The 18,548-nt window shown below is 40.6% G+C and overlaps 1 protein-coding gene across 2 annotated transcripts in view; it reads right to left on the bottom strand.

Moving 5' to 3' along the window:
* The window catches only part of PRKAB1 (protein kinase AMP-activated non-catalytic subunit beta 1), a 526,130-nt gene extending 518,615 nt beyond the window's left edge, over window positions 1-7,515 (bottom strand). Inside the window, exon 1 of one of the 2 annotated variants that reach the window (XM_044068580.1) lies at window positions 7,397-7,515. The gene's annotated coding sequence lies outside the window, so the exon portion shown is untranslated. Of the gene's footprint in view, window positions 1-7,358 lie in introns of both variants that reach the window. The other variant, XM_044068581.1, reaches the window with a different exon arrangement.
* Between the last annotated feature and the right edge of the window lie 11,033 nt (window positions 7,516-18,548).

The raw sequence follows: 18,548 nt of genomic DNA, 5'->3' as shown, positions 1-18,548 counted from the left end.
AGCTACTTAATTTACCTTAAATCTGCACTTAAGTGTCCAGTGCTTAAAGTATTAAATGGAAGATTAGCCATTTTCCTTCTGCTGCCAGCCACTTGGACAGTATAGAAACGGTTACGGAAACACAAGCTATGAAAGATACATTTTTCCATTTGGAGAAATCCCACCAACAAAAAAACAGACATCACACCCTCCACCTTTCCTCAGATAAATGTCATGGCCATTACTGTAGGTTTCAGCAGAAATTCAACTTGCTTCCTCAATGCACACCTACAGCATTTTAAGCCAAATATTACACTGCTCCCAATCTTTTATTCCTAAACACCAACAAAATTTGACAGAGACAGAGATCCAGGGATGGAGGACAGCTGCTTCACAAAGAATGGCTTTCACATCTCAAAGGAATCCACATACTAAAGCCTTTGCTGACCTCCCATGGTGCCTTAAGCACAGTCCACTTAATGGACACAATATGGCAGATTCAGAGCCACATCTGGAGCACATTAAAAGGCAACTCTTCAATGCCAGAACTGTCAAATGTTCTGACTTATCCAGTACTATGGTGCAGAAGTATAAAGCCAGTGTCCCAGACAACCCATGACTGGCTCGTGGATGGGGAACTAGACAAGGGGAAAGGAATGGTTAGTGCTGGCTCACCTATCATGGGAGGAAGTGTCTCTCTAAGTTCACTAGCGAACAAGAGTGCGAGTTATGCAAGTATCATACCTCTTGGTCAGCAGGTTGGACATATACCCCCCCCATATGCAGCATACTCCCAGTCAGCAGTGTGATACTAGAGTCTTCAATCTCCCACCAGCCCCAGATAAGAGGTCAAGTAGAGCCCTAGCAGCTAGTTAAGTGTACAACTGGACATCTCACTCCAGTCCACATACTGCTGATATACTAGCAACAACTTTAGAGAAAGCTTCCTCCTGAAGCAACTATCCAAGCTCCACATCACAGAATCCCTTACACACTTTACCCACCATCACAGAAAATGTTCTGAGGGTGTTGTCAAAGACCAAAAATACTTCTGTGGGAAGAGACAGCATACTTCAAGGTTTCATAAATAGCACTGCACTCTCGCCAAATAACCCAAGCATAGCTGCGAGACTCGTTCTTGAATAATGGCGCAGCACAGCGACAACTCCTTTCCATAAAGAGTAACTACCACAACCTCCACTAAAATCACACCCATTAGCCTTATCTGCAAAGTTATGAAATATTATAAAATAATAATAAATCTCATTAGGGTTGACCAACAGTTCAGCTTCAAAAGGAGATACTGCCTAGTAAATATAGTTAACTTCAATGAGAAGAATTACACAGGCTGTTGACAGTGGCCATACTGGTCACACAGTGCTTCTTCATCTAGCCAAAGCTTTTGACACCACACCAAATGCAGGCCTGTAAAGCAAGGTACTTGCTTTACAAGTACTGATCTTTACTAAAGGTAAATAGCAAGCTGCCTGAAAGACAGGACCCACAGTTCACGTGGTAGGTACCCATCTAAAAGTTTGACTGTAACCAGCAGTCTCCCAGGACTCTGCACTGGAATCCCTCTTTCATCATTTGTTTATTTCTCTTTTCAAAACCAAGAACCTCTACAGATGACTGCACCCTAGGTGTCCTTAGCAAGAGCCCCCCCCCCAGCATGACTACACCTGTACCAGTCATAAAAATCTTGCTGAAATATATGTGGTGCTTACTAACAAAAAATATATTATTCCATTTAATAAAGCCCTACTCTTGATATACAATACTGAATAGTCTACTACAAATAAAAATGCAGTCCAAGTTGGGGGGGGGGGTCTACCATAATCATATGGCAACTGTAATCAAAATCTATTTCTTAACACAATAGTTAAGAGTGCATTATCCAAATCTGAAAGTATTACTCCCCAATTCTGCCCTGATTAGACAGCACCAGTTTGACAAGGTCATGCGCCAGTCCAGTGCTACGACAGCAATACAGCACTCACCATAACATACCAAATTTAATGCACCCCAGAGGTTCTTACCCAAGGAGGAAATTTTAAGCTTAAAGACCCTGAGCTACTGAAGCTGTATCCCTTTAGAGAGTATCTTGTGCTCGAGGGAGGAGGTATGCCTTGCCTACTGAGACATTAGAGACCATGTTTTTATCTTGTATCTCAACATTTGTCATAGTTAAGGACTTGCATCTTCACCAGCAATTAACATTAAAGTATGCAGCACCTTCATCTTCCTCATCTCTAGATGAACTTGCAGGGCAGCTTAATCAGTACAGCATCATCTTTCTAACAGAACCTGGAGGATACATTCCAACTAGGACTAAATAGACCAGCCATCCTTGCAAAAAAAAAAATGCAGAACATGAGGGGGGTATTGGCAAGGCATTGGTGGCTGCAATATTTAACTGCCTTAAAACTCATGAATCCTACAAACAAGGCACTACGCTACTCATCCTTGTACAAAAATGCACTAGTATGACAAGAAAGCAGCATCTCAAATGATATGATCCAAGTCTTCAGATGTCAAAAAACTTCAGTCATGACTATGTAACATATTAAAATGTTGCATCTAGTATCAGATTCTGTCAACCAGAACTGACTGTTGTGAAGTAAAGGAAAATTTTTAGGAATATTTAATAGTGTATTTGCAATTTTACAGTTCATCTTGGCTCTATTAAAAATTAGTACAGATCTAGAATGTCTGAAGTGAATTAAAAAAATATATATAAAATAAAAAAAGAAGACAACCAAACAACTAGACTTCTGATGCAAAACATTCAACACCTTGGGGGGGAGGGGGGGGGGTCTCTCTCCATAATGGGCGATAGTATAATGGTGACATACTACATTAGCAGCTAGAGACCCAAATGCCATTTGGTACCTAAGGTATGTTACTACAGAGTTAAAACAAAATGTTAAGACAACTTAGGGACTTGCCTCATCACCATATTTTCTTAATCCACAATTCTGCCATCAAGACATCTCAACCTCTACTTTGCTCTCAAAAAATATACAAACAAAAACCATGGCTGTGTATGCAAACATTGCCAACACAGGTAAATCAAACTACTCAGCCATATCATTCTGCAGTCCATTTCTGTGAAGCTTTAAGCATTTTTGCTCATCTGGCTTAATAAATCCATCATGGAAGTAGAAATACACCAGTTTTTAATATATCAGTAATCTCTTCATACAGAGTCTGCAATGTTTAACCATTTTTTTGTGTTTGTTTGGTAGGAAACTCCAAAATGGCCTGGTCATCCAGAGGCGGATCAGGGAGAAAAAACTCCCAGACATTGTACATACTCAGAACATTACAGTGGAGTCAAATACCAATACAATATACAAAAAGTGGATTTCCAGCACATTGTAGTTGCTGCATTCATACAGAAATGTTGAGTTTGTAATGCAGATTTTGGAATCAATAGCCAGAAATTAAAGTACAGCGCATGTATGGCAGAGGAGCTTATAACCATGCACCTCTGAGAAATATTAGCCTGGGGTATCACAGGTGCATATCCACACACTCAAGGTGCATTTTACTCATCTTTAAATGAGTCTGGATTGCTAATTTGTCTTGGGAATAATGGCAGAGAATTCCATTTTTTGGAGAAAACACAACTTCTGCCTACATGCAGAGAATTCCATTTTTTGGATACAACACAACTTCCGCCTACTTGCGCAACTATTTTGGACTTTTTTCTACTCACTTCCATAGAAACCAGAGTCCTGCTAGTTATACTTAATATTTCTTTTTAATAGTATACACGCCTGCAAAAGAAAATCCTACTACCATTCATTCAACCTTACAATCCCCTTGTAAATCTGAAACAAGGTTGCCCAACACTATTACAGACATCTGCTCTTACTGCAGTAAGAGGCTATGGACTAGATAGCCATGACCAATTAGCCATGTTACAGAAGACAGGAGTTAAAAGCCAATAAGCACTACTACTGACAGCTATAGTTAATACCATTTGTGCAACTAAAACATTTAGCTTAATAAGGAAAACATTTAGCTTAATAAGGAAAATGGTTTTGAACATCCAGTACAGTGGCAAGGATCTTATCCCCTATTCTGACTGGGGACCACCCATGCCATTAACTCAAACAATACAGGTGTACCACCTCACATTCATCATCAACCTGGGCACATACTGAATTTCACTCAAATCTTGACGAACTACAGAAATACCAAATTACTACAGTTACAGCCAAACAGTTGTAAATAAGTTTCAATGAAATATCAAAACAGGTTTTAAAACCACCCCTTCTTCCCCCATCCACCTATGCACAGGTGGACACACTTGTGGAATAGCTTACACAAGCAATTCCATGACTACTGCACCTTACAGGAGAGATGGCGAACCTATAACATGTGTCAAAGGTGACATGCTGCACCATTGTGTGCGACATCTGCATTCACCAACACCAGAGTTACCAAAGAAACTGCTTTTGAATCTGTTGCTTGTGTGAAGTGCATTGAATCATTTTGTACCAGGAGTCAGTTCCAACCACACTGATGCAGAGGTAAGGAAGTCATTAGGTATACTTTCTCGATAAGAGTCTGCAAAGAGCAGTGCTGACATTGCAGAAGTGTAACCACGAAGAGAAAAAGTGCTAGTCGTCTGCATTTCTAGGTGTGCCATTTACATTCCTCTCAACTCTCCCTCAATCGCTCCTAAAACTGGCAACTTTTTACACGTAATGAATTAGATTTGTAGACTAATTTTACTTCAGAAAATGTATATTAAATTCATGTTCATTTTTCTGTCATTGTCTCAGATTAATAGTACAAGTAGTTTAAAACTGTCCTGTGTATCCTTTCTAGGTCTGTCCCCAATTCTGTTGAGATTGATGTATTGAGAGCCACACAGTTTTAGTTATTTAATTTGGGGGGGGGGGGGGGGTGACAAGGATAGTCTAGTTAGGCATTTTCCAAATTTGACGCACTGAACCCAAAAGGTTCATCATCACTGCCTTAGAGTAAAGGACCTAGTCTCATCAATACTCCCCATGGAAAATCTAAACTCTTTCTTGCATGCCTATACTACTTTCCAACTTGCACTTAAAAATACTATACCGAAACTAGGGCTTTCGCTGCAAATGCAAAGAATATACTAGAATTACCTTTCTTATGCCGAAAATAGCCTCAAGGACTAGCACACTACCATTCCACACTTTTCTCTCATTTAAAAGGTAGGTAGATTGGATCCTAATGCCCATTTACCTCAGTGAGCAAATCAGAAAAAAAAAAAAAAAAAAAAAAAAAAAAAAAAAAAAAAGAGAATTACAAAGCAACAGTAGTATAGCACAATCAGAATACAAGAACAATTAAAAAGGTGAAAATGCTGGTGAAGACCGAGCAGCAAGTAGATGTTGAGTAAACAGCATTCCATAGCTGAAGTTCCCAGTAGGAGAACTCCAATGGACTAGTCATTTGAAGAAAAATTTTCTAATGTACATCTTGTATCAAGAGAAAGAAGACTGTAGCAGATATCTGGAAACATATTTAAGGAAAGAACCAAGTGGACAACAGTGATCGAAGATTTTACAGAATTTGGCTTACTGTGAAAGTGCAGTACTGATCAAAGCAAGAAGACAAATCTACTTTGTTTAGTAGACCCCGAACGAAGTCTGAATCAACTAATGGAAAATCTTGCCATTGAGTGGGATTCTACATTCTAATCTGCTTTCGGCTTTTCCCAGAGTCTATATTCTAACATAGAAAAATAGACCTGCTCTATTGCTTACTTCTTGCCACAGAAATTAATAGGTGGGATGATTTAAGTGATACACAGAATGCAAAGTGCTCCCTTAACAGTGAATAAGAGGCAAATTCCTGCAGGCTATTAAAAAAAAAAAGTCTATAATTCCCCTCATTTATACATGTGAATACCCCTCAGTGCAGTTTCTTGTACTAGAAGCTTGTTCCTCAGCTCTACCTACCAATCTCATCCAAACAATGGGCTGGAGTGTAAACGCACAATTCTTAACACCGCTTTATACACAGCTTTCACCTACCTCCAGGGTGAGGGAACAAGGCCACTTTTTTATTATACTGGTATTAAGTAAATTATAATTCAGATTTTAGGTGGTTTAAGTTTCGAAACTATTTGTTAGTAACTCATCACTGACCACAGCCCATCAGCTTTTCTCCAATTATTACTATTTTTTCTTCTTTTTTTAAAAAAAGAACTACAGTGGAATCAGGGACGGGGGGGGGGGGTGCTCAAGATTCTGAAATCTTTACAGCAACCATCACTGGCACTCCCACATTTTCCTCCCATACCTCTCAGCACAAAAATGCTGAAATAAAACCAGAGCTTCCTTTCACGCATCTCAACTTCTTAGCAAGAAGAAATCCAGAGAGGGGAAGAAAAAAAAAACGAAAGAACACAATCCCCGTTTTTATTTGTATTTACCGTTTGACCTTCAGGTTACCGTTAGGAATATGCCCTCTTTTCAGGGGAGAGAAAAGGGGATACTTGGAACTATTATTGTTCATATATTTAAACGTTGACAGAACACCTCTTGCACGTAGCATGCACTTTTTTTGAAAAATAAAAAAAATCTGAAACTCCAAAACCTCTCTCATTTAAAAACGGCAACCCTCAAGGAATTACCTAAAATACACAAGCTGAATGAGGAACAAATCAAAATACGAGGAAAAAAATGAAGACACTGCGAAACGTTGCAAATAGTTAAAAGGCACGCCTCCTTCCCCTTGAGAGGTCAATAACTAAGTTTACAGAGCTAACCACTCTACCAAATACAGCCACCCAAGACGGAGACATTAATGCGTTACAATTCATTTTAAGTTGAAATGAAACCCTCAAAGTCTTCTGTTGCGACTACAACTCCCCAAAAGAATATTACACATTGTAGAAAGGGGACACTACACAAACTGTTAGAATAGCTATCTTACAACAAACGTCAGCTATTCATCGACAACAAACTTCATGAATACGAAATGCACAATCCCAGCAACAATAGACCGCACAATATGATTATTTATAAACACACACAATCCCAACAACAATAGACCGCACAATATGATTATTTATAAACAGACACACAAACTGCTACACAACTTTAGGGAATGCTAGCATAGCTGATAGAGGAAAATAAAATCAATGGTAGAAATGCACTATTCTATATCAAACGTTCAAATTTTAAAATAACAGTTTGAATTTTATAATTCCTGTTTGAAGACCATCAAACACACAATTCACTAGGTGGAAAACACTATGCAGCATCTTATAAAAATTAACAGTATCACACATAAAACTGAAATTAAGCTCCTTAAATCAACCATACAGCTCTATCATTATAGAACAAAAAACTCACTTCCAAAGAATACCTTACCTAACAGGAATTTCATAGACAGCCACATTTATACATACCTGCACAACACCAACATACGATTCCTCCCCCTTTAAATCACAGCTCCATTCTTTCCTACCAGCGAACCTGACCTTTGAACTACGTGACGTAACGCAAACAAAAAACCTACCCACCCTCTGCTTAATTTCTTCCTGCTTCCCGTGACGTCTTAAAACTTGCCGGCGCTAAAACAACTAGCTAGATTCTAGTGGCAAAAAGGACCGTCTTTCCATCAATAGATTCTAGCTCCCTTGGCGTGAGCGGGCTAGAGTCCCTTGGCTAAAAAGATTAAGGGAATCTAGCCTGTATTGTGTGAAAAGGCTAAATTCTAGTGGGGTGTTGAAGGAGGAAATTCTTTGCAATAATAGACTTTAGCCCTTTTACAGTAAACTGTCTAGATTCCCTTGCACGAAAGGACCTAGTTCTTAATAAACATGAGGTAGTACATGTGAAAGACAGGGGTCCTTTAATAGCATGAAATCTAGCTTTTTAATACAGTAGATTGCAGAGGAGAAAGGACAATCTTTTAGGAAGCATATTTTGACTTCTTTATAAATATGTTACAGTCTATTTGCAATAATAATTCCAAATAGGGTTACCACCTGTCCCACTTTGGGCAGTTGTGTCCTGCAGAAAAATTGAAAAAATGGAAAATGTCCTGCTATTTTAAGACAAAATTATTTCCTATATTTCATGTAATAGTTGCATAAAACAGTTGTTCTGTATCCAAAACACCTAAATATTATAAGAAACAGAATAAGCAACTAAAATGCTACAAGAATAAGCCTTTATTTAGGGAAAAAAGTGAAGTTCTGTCCGTACTGACTGTTGGTATGTTTCGCCCTGCAAAATCTGATGTTTGTACCAAAAATGTCCCATTTGGGCATTTGAAAAGGTGGCAACCCTTAGTCCAAACCTAATTTTCATGTAAAACAGTGTAGATTACATAATGAAAAAGATCAATTCAGGAAAAAAGATTCTAGCTTGCACTTTATAAAATTGCTCCTCTTCACCTGAAAGAGAGACTGAAGTTAATATTTTATATAAAAAAATGCCGCAGTTGTTAACACAAAGTAGTGACTGGGGAATAACTTGTTTTGTGAAAGAAGGTGAATTATTGTGAGAGAAAGCAGTCTCTCTCACATAGAATACATAGTTGGCTTTTGGAAGAACACTATTATTTTATTTATTTATTTTATTTTACATTTGTTGACCGGGCTAGTCTAGCTGGGTATATGTCCATTTTCAGTAGAGGCCCGGGGAGATAAGCTCCAATCAGTTAAAATGAAGTTCACATATACAACAGTACATATTTAAATTTCAAAAAATTATTATTTATTTTTTTTGTATTATGTCCCTTCAATACAGATTTATTTGGCTGAAGGCACCTGCTCCTTTCAGCAAAAGGAATCTAGCCTGTTCTTCATGACATGGCTAAATTCTAGTGGAAAAAATACCTTCTTTTTGGGAATAGATTCAAGGTCTTTGGTGTACACTGACAGGAATGACTAGCCTGCTGTATTTCAAAAGGTTGCATTCTGGTGGAGAAAAGGGCTTTCCTTCTGTGAATGGCTTTTAGTCCACTTTGGTGTACAGTGGCAGGAATGATGTTTTTTTTCAGGAAGGAGCTGCACTAAATTATTTTGGCTGAGGAACCATCAGGCCCCTTCAGACAAAAGTCTGATGGCTGAAGGGACCTGGTCCTTTCAACCAAGGCAATCTAGCCTGTTCTTTATGACACAGCTAAATTCTAGTGGGGAAAAGGACCTACTTCTTAGAAGTAGATTATAGCCCCTTTGGTGTACAGAGGCAGGAATGAACCTTTTTTTCATAAAGAAACTGCACAATATTCTTTTGGCTGAGCATAATCTGGCCTCTTCAACACAGATTGCCATGGCTGAAGGACCCAGGTCCTTTCAGCCAAGTTAGATTCTAGTGGAGGAAAGGAGTGTCTTCCTGGGATAAATGTTGTCTCCTCTAGTGTACAATGCCAGGAACGACCATTCTTTTTAGAAATAGATGCACTACATTCATTTTGCTGAGCATAATTTAGGTACCTTCAGCACAGATTGCAGGGGATGAAGGACATAGTCCTTTCAGCCAAGGGAATATAGCCTGCTGTATGTGAAAATTAACAGGAGTAATATTCAACAATTTTCCCTTAAGAGCAAAACAGGAACACACTCTATAGCCTGGGACTGGACTGGATTCTTTTGTCCACCTCAAATATAAGTCCTTATTACACACTTCAGAGCAATGTGTCCCAGTTTAAGACCTCTAATACACTCACACTTAAATAAATTAAATCTCACACATTCAAACACTTCTGGGAAAGCCCGACACAGATGTCCAGTGGTGTCCCTTCCCCAGAATAATACAGTAATGCTGCCACCCATCAGAGTGTCTTCATGCCCTTTTAAAGGGGTGTCCAATTATGAAAATTAAATATTAAAACAAATAGCAAATAACCTAAGTGGCCAAGCTTTCAGAGTGGCCTGGGAAGTTATCAAGGCAAGTATAAGTACTATCAAATCACTAAAGAAAACACTGATTGTCCATCCACAATGTAAATTAATAAAAAATATTTAATATTGAGCAAAATGATTAAAAATATAAAACTGTAATTTCCAAAAAGCAAACGGAGCTCAATTACCAGGAAACTGAAATCAATGCTGAAGGATAGAAATCCAGCATTTAGAAAAAACTCTAACTGATCTAACTGATTAGTTATAATTTTCCTATCTGACTAAACAACACTGTCCTTTATCTAAACTAAATTACTACAACAGAGCAAAAGACAGGCTTAGAATTCTTGGTGAGTCCTTTTTGGTATCCACTGCACAGTACATATGTGAACAACTCACAACTGACTGTTAACTGACAACTGACAATTGTAACTGACAACTACTGACTTCTGTCTTCAGCAGACTCTTTTATAGACTAGCATAACTGTCACAACTGTTCCAATTCTAATTTTCATTTCATACTTTGAAAATCAACCAACAGCTAATTTCTAAACTTCCTTCCTGTCTTTCAACTTCTGCCAGTAACACATAGCAACTGTTAACATTCCGATGACGTCATCTTCAGATCAGCTGAATCTGAGACAATTTGCCTTTAGAATCTTTCTTCACAATAATGCGCAGTTATAAATGTAAAAGGACACTGTTCAAGTCTTTAAAACATTCTGTACAAACAGATTATAAATCAACATGTAAGAACTTATTTGCAATATCATAGCTAGTCATGGTGGCATATAATACACAGGTTAATCTGAATTTATACACAAAAACACAGCCAGACATGCTAGCACAGATGACATTGTCTAATTTCTTCACATTCATGTCTGGAGCTTGCACTTCTTTTTTCTGAACAGCAACAGTACTTTTCACAGTCAGTGTTTTTTCATCACCTTTGGTAACTGATTTTCCTTCAGGTTCTCTGTACTTCTTTTTTCCTGGCATACAGGCAGTGCACTTATTAGTCAGTAACTGAAATTTACTTAGAAATCCAGGTCCACTGGCTTTCTCTGCTGAGTTTCTGTTTTCACACTGGGATAGCCAGAATTAAGCTGTCACTCAATGTGCAGCCATCTTGGAAGTCCAGAGTATCCCCCTAATGCCTTCTGTAAAACCTTGAGCACATCCTCAGAAAAAAAGAGCCTGAAAGGGATCAAAACCCTATCACCCGCAGTGTCAGTTAAAGGGTGGACAAGTGAGGATGGATGAGAGACCCCTTTTCCTGTATGAGGAGGTCCAACCAGTGAGGTAAACTTGTAGTGATTGTATCTCACCAGATGAATTAAGAGGTGAAACCAATGCTGTCTTGGCCAAAAGGGAGCCATGAGATTTTGGGGAGTCCAGCTGAATCTTCTGCAGGGCTCTTGGAAGTAGATGAAGGGGAGGGAAAGCATAAAGAAACATCCCCTTCCAAGGAAAATAGAGTCTGTCTTCCACAACAGATGGCATGGCACTCTGGAACAGAAGAGAGGGAGCTGCCTTTTCAGAGGGGAGGCAAATGGATCTACCTGAGTAATACCCTACAAATGGGCAATGTCCAGAAACATGTCACTGTGAAGTATCCATTTGTGAACCTGTATTTTGGACCTGCTCATAGAGTCTACCACTAGATTGTGCTCTGAAGGAATATAAACTGACTGAAGAGTTAACTGATAACTTAGAGCCACCTCCCAAACCTGAACAGATATCCTGCAGAGTAGGTAAGATTTTGTTCTTCCCTGCTTGTTGACATACCACATCACTGTAGTGTCTGTGTACACTTTCAAGGAGCATGGAGAGAACATGAGGTGAAAAAGTCAAAGAGCCAGAATCAGACTTCTCTTCTCTTTGATGTTGATATGGCCTGACTTCTGATGGGGGGGCTAGAGACACTGCACTTTCAGGTGACCACACGTAGCCCCCACACTCCATGTCTGAGGAATCGGTGAACAGTTCTTTAGAAGGGACTGGAGGCTGAAATGGCAGGCTGGGTTGAGAGCAAACTGTTGAATCCACCATTCAAATTCCTTCTTTAGACAAGGAAGGAGACATACACTGAAATACAGAGAGTGGTAATCTGCAACCAAACTGACTTGAGGTATCATTGACGATTCTGCATATGCAGTCTGGCAAGAAGGAGCACTGGAATAGAAGAGACCATGAATCCCAGGGCCAGAAGAAACTCTCTGGCTGGAGTGGCAGTCAGAGGAAGAAGAGAATAAAAGAAAGCTGTGAATGACAAAACGTTTGGAGGTGGAAGAGAGGCCAACATTGGCACTGCCTGAATCCTGTATCTCAGGTACACATGATCCTGACAGGGAGTCAGGACAGACTTCTGGAAGTTAATAGTGAACCCCAGACTTTGAAGATGGGAGATGGTAAACTCCAGATCCTGGAACAGGTGGCTGGGAGAAGGTGTCTAAAGTAACAGGTTGTCTGGATGACAAAAAATCTGAATGCCTTAGAGCCTGCAGTCACAGGAGCTAGAAAATTTTTGAATACCCTTTGGGCAGTACAGAAGCCAAATGGAAAAGCAAAGAACTGAAAATAAAAGGAAGAAACAGAAAAATGACAAAAGCTCCTGAAAAGAAGGTGAATAGGGTTATCAAAGTAAACATCTTTTAGATCCAAAGACACCAGAAAAGAGTGGGTTAGTAAAACTGGAAACAAGATTTGACGTGTAAGCATCTGAAAAGAGAGGACCTTGAGAAAGTTGTTGAGCAGGGACAGATCAGGAATAGGTCTCTAAGTGCACTCCTTTTGAGGAACCAGGAACATCTTGGAATAAAAACCCTTTCTCACTTGGGAAGGGGGAATAGGTTGAATGGTTCCTTGGTTCACCACAGATCCTAGGACATTCTGAAAATGAGGAAATTGCTCTAAAAGAAGTTGAGAAGTCCCTGAAAAAGGAGGGAGGGACTTCCATACCATGAAGTAACCCTAATGGATGATAAAAAGAACCCAAAAGTCTGAAGTGATGAGAAGCCAATTTGGAAGACAAATGGAAAGCTGAAGAGACAAAGGAACCTTGTCTAAGGGAAGGGGTGGATAATTTTCAAAGCAAAGCAGGCTTATTGGATAAAGGCTTCTGGGCCACAAAAATGTAATAAGCCTTAGCAGTGGAGGCTTGCCTACCACCCTTCCTGCCCTTGGAGGCCTAGCAGGGTTGTCTGCAGATACAATTAGATGACTAAGGATAATTATTCTAAAACTTACAGATAGGAGAGACAAAAATATGATTATGGTCTTGCAAGGCTTTGCCTTTTTCTTAAAGAGACTTAAACGTAGCAGCAGCAGTCTCAAAAAAAGATGTGTATTATTCAAAGGTGCATTCAACAGCTTGGTCTTAATGCCCTCAGGCAAAGATTGGAGATAAAGCTAATAATAATGTCTCATGGCAAACCCAAAAGTTGCAGCACTGGAAGAGACATCAGCAGCAACATAGCTACACTTGTTAGAGTGGCTATCCTCTTCAGAAGTAGAACCTGAAATAGATAAGGCAGAAGATTTGTCTTTAGAATCAGGGATGTCAGAAATAACCTGACAAGCCTAAGCAATCAATGCCAGAGCATATCTGGTCATATGGGTCTGGTAATTCATAGCCCTAAAGGTCAAAGTAGAAGCAGTGTAAACCTTCTTAACAATACTCTCCATTGCCCTACTATCCTTATGAGAAGGCAAAAGTTTGGAGGAGGGCAAAAGCTTGGAAGGTTTGTCAGAAGAGACTGATCCAACAGCAGGATGACACTTAAATAAAAACTGACAATCTTCAGGGACCTTATAGAAGATCTGTTAAGATCAGGAGGGTGAGAATCATGAGACTTGGAATCAGCAATGAAAGTGACTAAGAAGGCAGCCAGCACAGCAGGAATTGCAGATGGTTTAGGAATATCCACCTGAAGAAGCTCATAACATCTCCTCTGAATGTCAGACACTTGAGAAGAATCCCACTTAAAGAATTCCATCATCCTAGCAATTGTGTCCCCAAAGGACAATTCCTGAAAAGGAGACTCAGGGCTAATAGATTCCTCCTCATCAGAACCATAAGCGAAAGGTGAAGGCATCTGAGAAGAATAGGATAAGAAACCCTTATCAGACTCTGAATCCTCATCTGAGGACTCTGGTTCCCAAGGCCATTTAGGAAGGGCAGAGATCCAAGAAAGAGCAGACACTGAAAACCCTTGAAGAGGCTTTGGGTCATCAAGGCAGAAAAACAAGCCCTAAGTAAACTCTTGCCATTCACTTAGAGGATCCTTAGGATGTACTGAAACATGCTTCGTCTTTTGTCATTTCTTGGAAAGGATGTCAGGCCTAAAAAATACTCGAGGTTCTGACCCTTGGTGAGATTCAATAAGAGTACCTGAACTCCTTCCTGACCAGTATCTTTAGGATCCATTTAGGACCCTCCAAGATAAATGAACCATGGATCCCCCCCAACATCTGGAGCAGATGCCTGTAAAGATTCAGAGGACATACAAAAAGATGGACTCATGCCAGTCACCAACAGGGTCTCAGCAGAGGAATTCAGTATGGATACTGAATGGCCTACAGAGCTATTAGCCACTTCTAGAAGGATATCTGGTGGAGGTTTGTCAGCTAAAGAATCCAGCAAAGACTTCTTGGCCTTCTTCTTACCTAACGTGAGTATCTTAGGGCTAATGTGTTTCTCCATGTTACCCTGGGCTAACTATTTAAGCCATTGGTTTTCAAGATAAATGGCCAGGGAAGACAAATGGCTTCTGAGTGTCTTAAGACACAAATGCCTTACAGATACTACAAGGGGTATGTTTGTGGGAAGCACCCAAACAAAAGAGACACTGTGACAATAGTTATGGGGAATATGCCTCAAACACTGACATTTTCCCTTATTGGATGACATGAACTCTAGGTAAGCAAAATGAATACAAGACCAAAGAAAAGAAAAAAAGAACAACTACCCCAACTGTGCACTTATCTGATGGATAGGTATTCAGCACAGCGACAAGGCATTCAGACCAATGAACAATACTGGTGTTCAGACTGGCTGCAAAGAAGTTCTAGGTAGCTGTGTCTGTACATCACTTTTATGCCCTATGTCCTGTGTGGGGAACATATGTGTGACACATGGCACATACAAGATCATAAAGCTTTGGTATAATGGCTGAACGTTGGGCTGCCCCGGACTGGAGATCCCCGTAGTAAAGAATACTGCAACAGTGATAAAAAAGGACATCTAAGAATACCTCTGCTGATTCTAAGGATCCTCAGAAGGTATGGCAAGACTTTACTCAGGGCATATTCAATGCCTTGATGGCTGTAAAACCTCATTAAGGTGTTTCAGTACCTGCTCCCCCGATTCTCTACTCCAGTCAAGAGGGCAAGGGAATCTGAATCATCTGCAGAGGATTCAGATTCAAGGGAAGAGTCCCTTGCTTACTCTTCTCAAATTCCTTCTCCCCAGATTATGGGTCTGAGGAGGAGGATTCTTTGAGTCCCGAGTCTCCCTTGGAGGAATTATCCTTTGGGGACACAGTTTCTTGGATGACTCTTTCCAAGTTTCTGAGGTTCAAAAAAGGTAGTATGAACTGTTGCAGATATTATCTCCTAAACCTTTTGTTGTTCCTCATGTCTTAGCAGCCCTTCTGGACACATTTTTGACTGCCTCATTGGCTCCTGATTCCCAGTCACCTGCCCCTAAGAAACCACAAGGTGCCAGATGACTGCAAGTAGTGTCCATCTGCTGACCCTCTGTGGTTTCAGTCTCTACTGAACAAGCCTTCTAAACTCTTGCCCTTTTCCAAGCTCCTTCTTTTAGATAAGGATAGTAGGGCTATGAGGAGAATAGGTAAAAAAGTGTATACTGATGCTACTTTGGCTTTTTGTTCCATCAATTACCAAACCCATATGACCGGGATGTTTTGGCCCTCTTGACTTAGGTTTCTAAGGTTGTTTCTGACCTCACTGATTCTCCAGGTAAGGTTTCTGTGCTCTCCATGATTGGGTCTGGTTGCTCGCCATTCCATTAAATGCAGCTATGATGCTGCTGCTGATGCCTAGTCCATGGCTACTACCTTCAGGTCTGTTATGAGGCACTGTTAATGGCTTCACCTGCAGGCTTTGCCTGCTGACATGATACGTCTCTGGAAAATAAAAATCTCTTTGGGACTGCTGCTGCTCATTGTTTGAATCCCTTCAGGATAACAGCAAGGCTGTGCAGGATCTTAAGAATATTTTTGTCTCTGCTATCCCCAAGTTGCAGAGGAATTATCCTTCTAAGTCTGCATGTGTCCATAGGCAGCCTTATCAGCCCACTAAATGCAGAAGTGGATCCAGAACTGTTCCTCCTGCTATGACTGCTCAGATTCCTTCTGCCCAGAAGCCTTCCTTTCACAACAAATCTATCTGACATTTTGTTCTGCCTTCTCCTCAACCAGGTTTCCTTGTCCCTCAGGCTTTCCCTATCCATTTCAAATTGGTAACTGATTACCTCAGACTATTGGGTTCTGTCCATTACCTGTCGGGGCTACTTCATGGCATGGAAATCTCTCCCTTCTTTCTCAGGTATTTCTCTGGATCAACTTTGTCATTTTCCAGAGGTCCTTCAGTCCCGCTGGACCAGGGAACTATTCAGCCAGTTCCCCTTTTCCAACCGGGAAGGGGCTTTTACTCCAGATCATTCTTAGTTCCTTGAAAGGAGGGCACTTGGAGAACTATTCTAGATCTCTCTTTCTCTTCTCAATACCTTTTTCAAGGTGTCTTCTTTCCAAATGCTGTCTCTTCAGACCATATTTCCTCTTTTGCTCCATCAGGCTTTTTTGGTCTCTCTGGATCTCAAGGATGCCTATCTTCATATACCCATTCACCCTCTATTCAAGAGATATTTATGTTTCTCTGTTTTTTCCTCTCATTTTCAGTTCTCTGCTTTGCTGTCTGGCATTTCTACTGCCCAAAGGGTATTCACCAAAATACCTAATTTCCGAGATTGCTTTTTGCAGGCTTCAAGACATTCAGATTTTTCCCTATCTGGATGACCTGTTGATTCTGGCTCCTTCTCCCAGCAACTTCTTACAGGCCCTCCATTTCATGACTATTCTGCAGAGCTTGAGGTTCAATATTAACCTCAAAAAATCTGTCCTCACACCCTCTTAAGAGCACATGTTTCTTGGTTGCAGAATCCAGACCATTCCAATGCTGGCTTCACTTCCAGCTCCAAAGGTCCTGTCCTTGACAGTTTTCTTCCAGTTTGTCTCTTCTTTCCCATCCTCTATCTTGGCCAGGGAAATTCTTTGTGCTCTGGGGTTCATGGCTTCCACAATCTTCATGCTTCCTCTCATCAGACCTCGTAAAAAAGTTTCAATGGTACCTGTAGTTGGTTTGGCTTCAACACTGCCATCCTCTTAAATTCTGTGTAACTCCCCTTGCTTGTCCTAAGCTCGAACTCTAGTGATGGATGCAGCAGCTTTTTCTCAATCTAGGTCTGCCCTTTCAGGCTCTGGTTCCTTCTCTAGAGTTGTTCACAAATGCCTCAGGCCTGGGGTGGGGGGCTTCTTGCAGCCATATGAAAGTTCAGGGTCTCTGATCCCCTCACCAGAAGTCAGACCATATCAATACTTTTCACACCATATTTCTTCCTGGCCCTCTGAAGATTTTCACAGACAACACTGCCATCATGTGATATGTCAAAAAACAGGGGGGCACAAAGTCTTATCTTCTTTGTAGATTAGCTCTTCAGGCCTAGGATCTGGCTATCAGCTATCAGGTGACTTGGTGGGGTATTTCTCAAGTAGATCTTTTTGCCTCCCCTCTCAGCGGCAACTTCCTCTTTTCTTTTTAAGAGCACCAAGTCCCCTGGCTTAGAAGGTGGTTGCCCTATCCTTTCCATACACGGGGAAGTTTCTGCATGCTTTTCCTCCCCTTCCTCTGCTTTCAAGTGTCCTGCACAAGATCCTGCAATACTCCCCAAAAATGTTGTTAGTGACTCCCTTTTGGTCCAGGTAGCATTAGCTCCCCCTCTTGTTCCATCTGACCAAAAATAATCACCACAAGTTACCTCACTGGATGGAACTACTCTCACAAGACAAGGGATCTCTTATCCAGCCTCAATTGTCACTCCAAGTGACTTTGTGGACTATAGGGTTTTGATCCCCTTTAGGTACTTTTTTCTGAGGATGTGCTTCGAGTTTTGCAGAAGGCCAGAAAACCTACTACCAAAAAATAGTATGTGTCCAAATAGAAGAGATTTTCTGTTTGGTGCCTTTTTCATCATCAGTATCTTTTTCTACTGGGGGTCCCTTTGGTTCTCTCTTATCTGTGTGAGTTGGTCCAGGCTGGCTTGGTCTATTCTACAGTCAAGACCCATTTGTGAGCAATTTCTGCCTGTCTGTTCTTGAATCCTCCTCTGACTGTTTGTTTGGAGGTCAAACAATTCCTTAACAGTGTCCTACATATCAGGACCCCAAAAAAGCCTATTCCTCCCTCTTGGAACTTTAATTTTGCTTTGGAAAAACTGACTTGTGCTCCCTTTCAGCTTGTGCATTCAGGTTCCCTGCAGCATTGCACTTGGAAGACTGTCTTGTTTTTGGCTCTTACTTCAAGCCAAAAGGGTGTCAGAGCTCCAGGCCCTTATGGCTGTTCTTTCTTTTTTAGTCTTTCATAGAGACATGGTGTTTCTTCAGACCGATCCCTCTTTTATGCC

The sequence above is a fragment of the Protopterus annectens genome, chromosome 4.part0 (assembly GCF_019279795.1).
Source record: "Protopterus annectens isolate FY-2018-M chromosome 4.part0, PAN1.0, whole genome shotgun sequence".
Lineage (NCBI taxonomy): Eukaryota > Metazoa > Chordata > Ceratodontiformes > Protopteridae > Protopterus > Protopterus annectens.
This window is presented reverse-complemented; position numbering and strand designations above follow the sequence as displayed.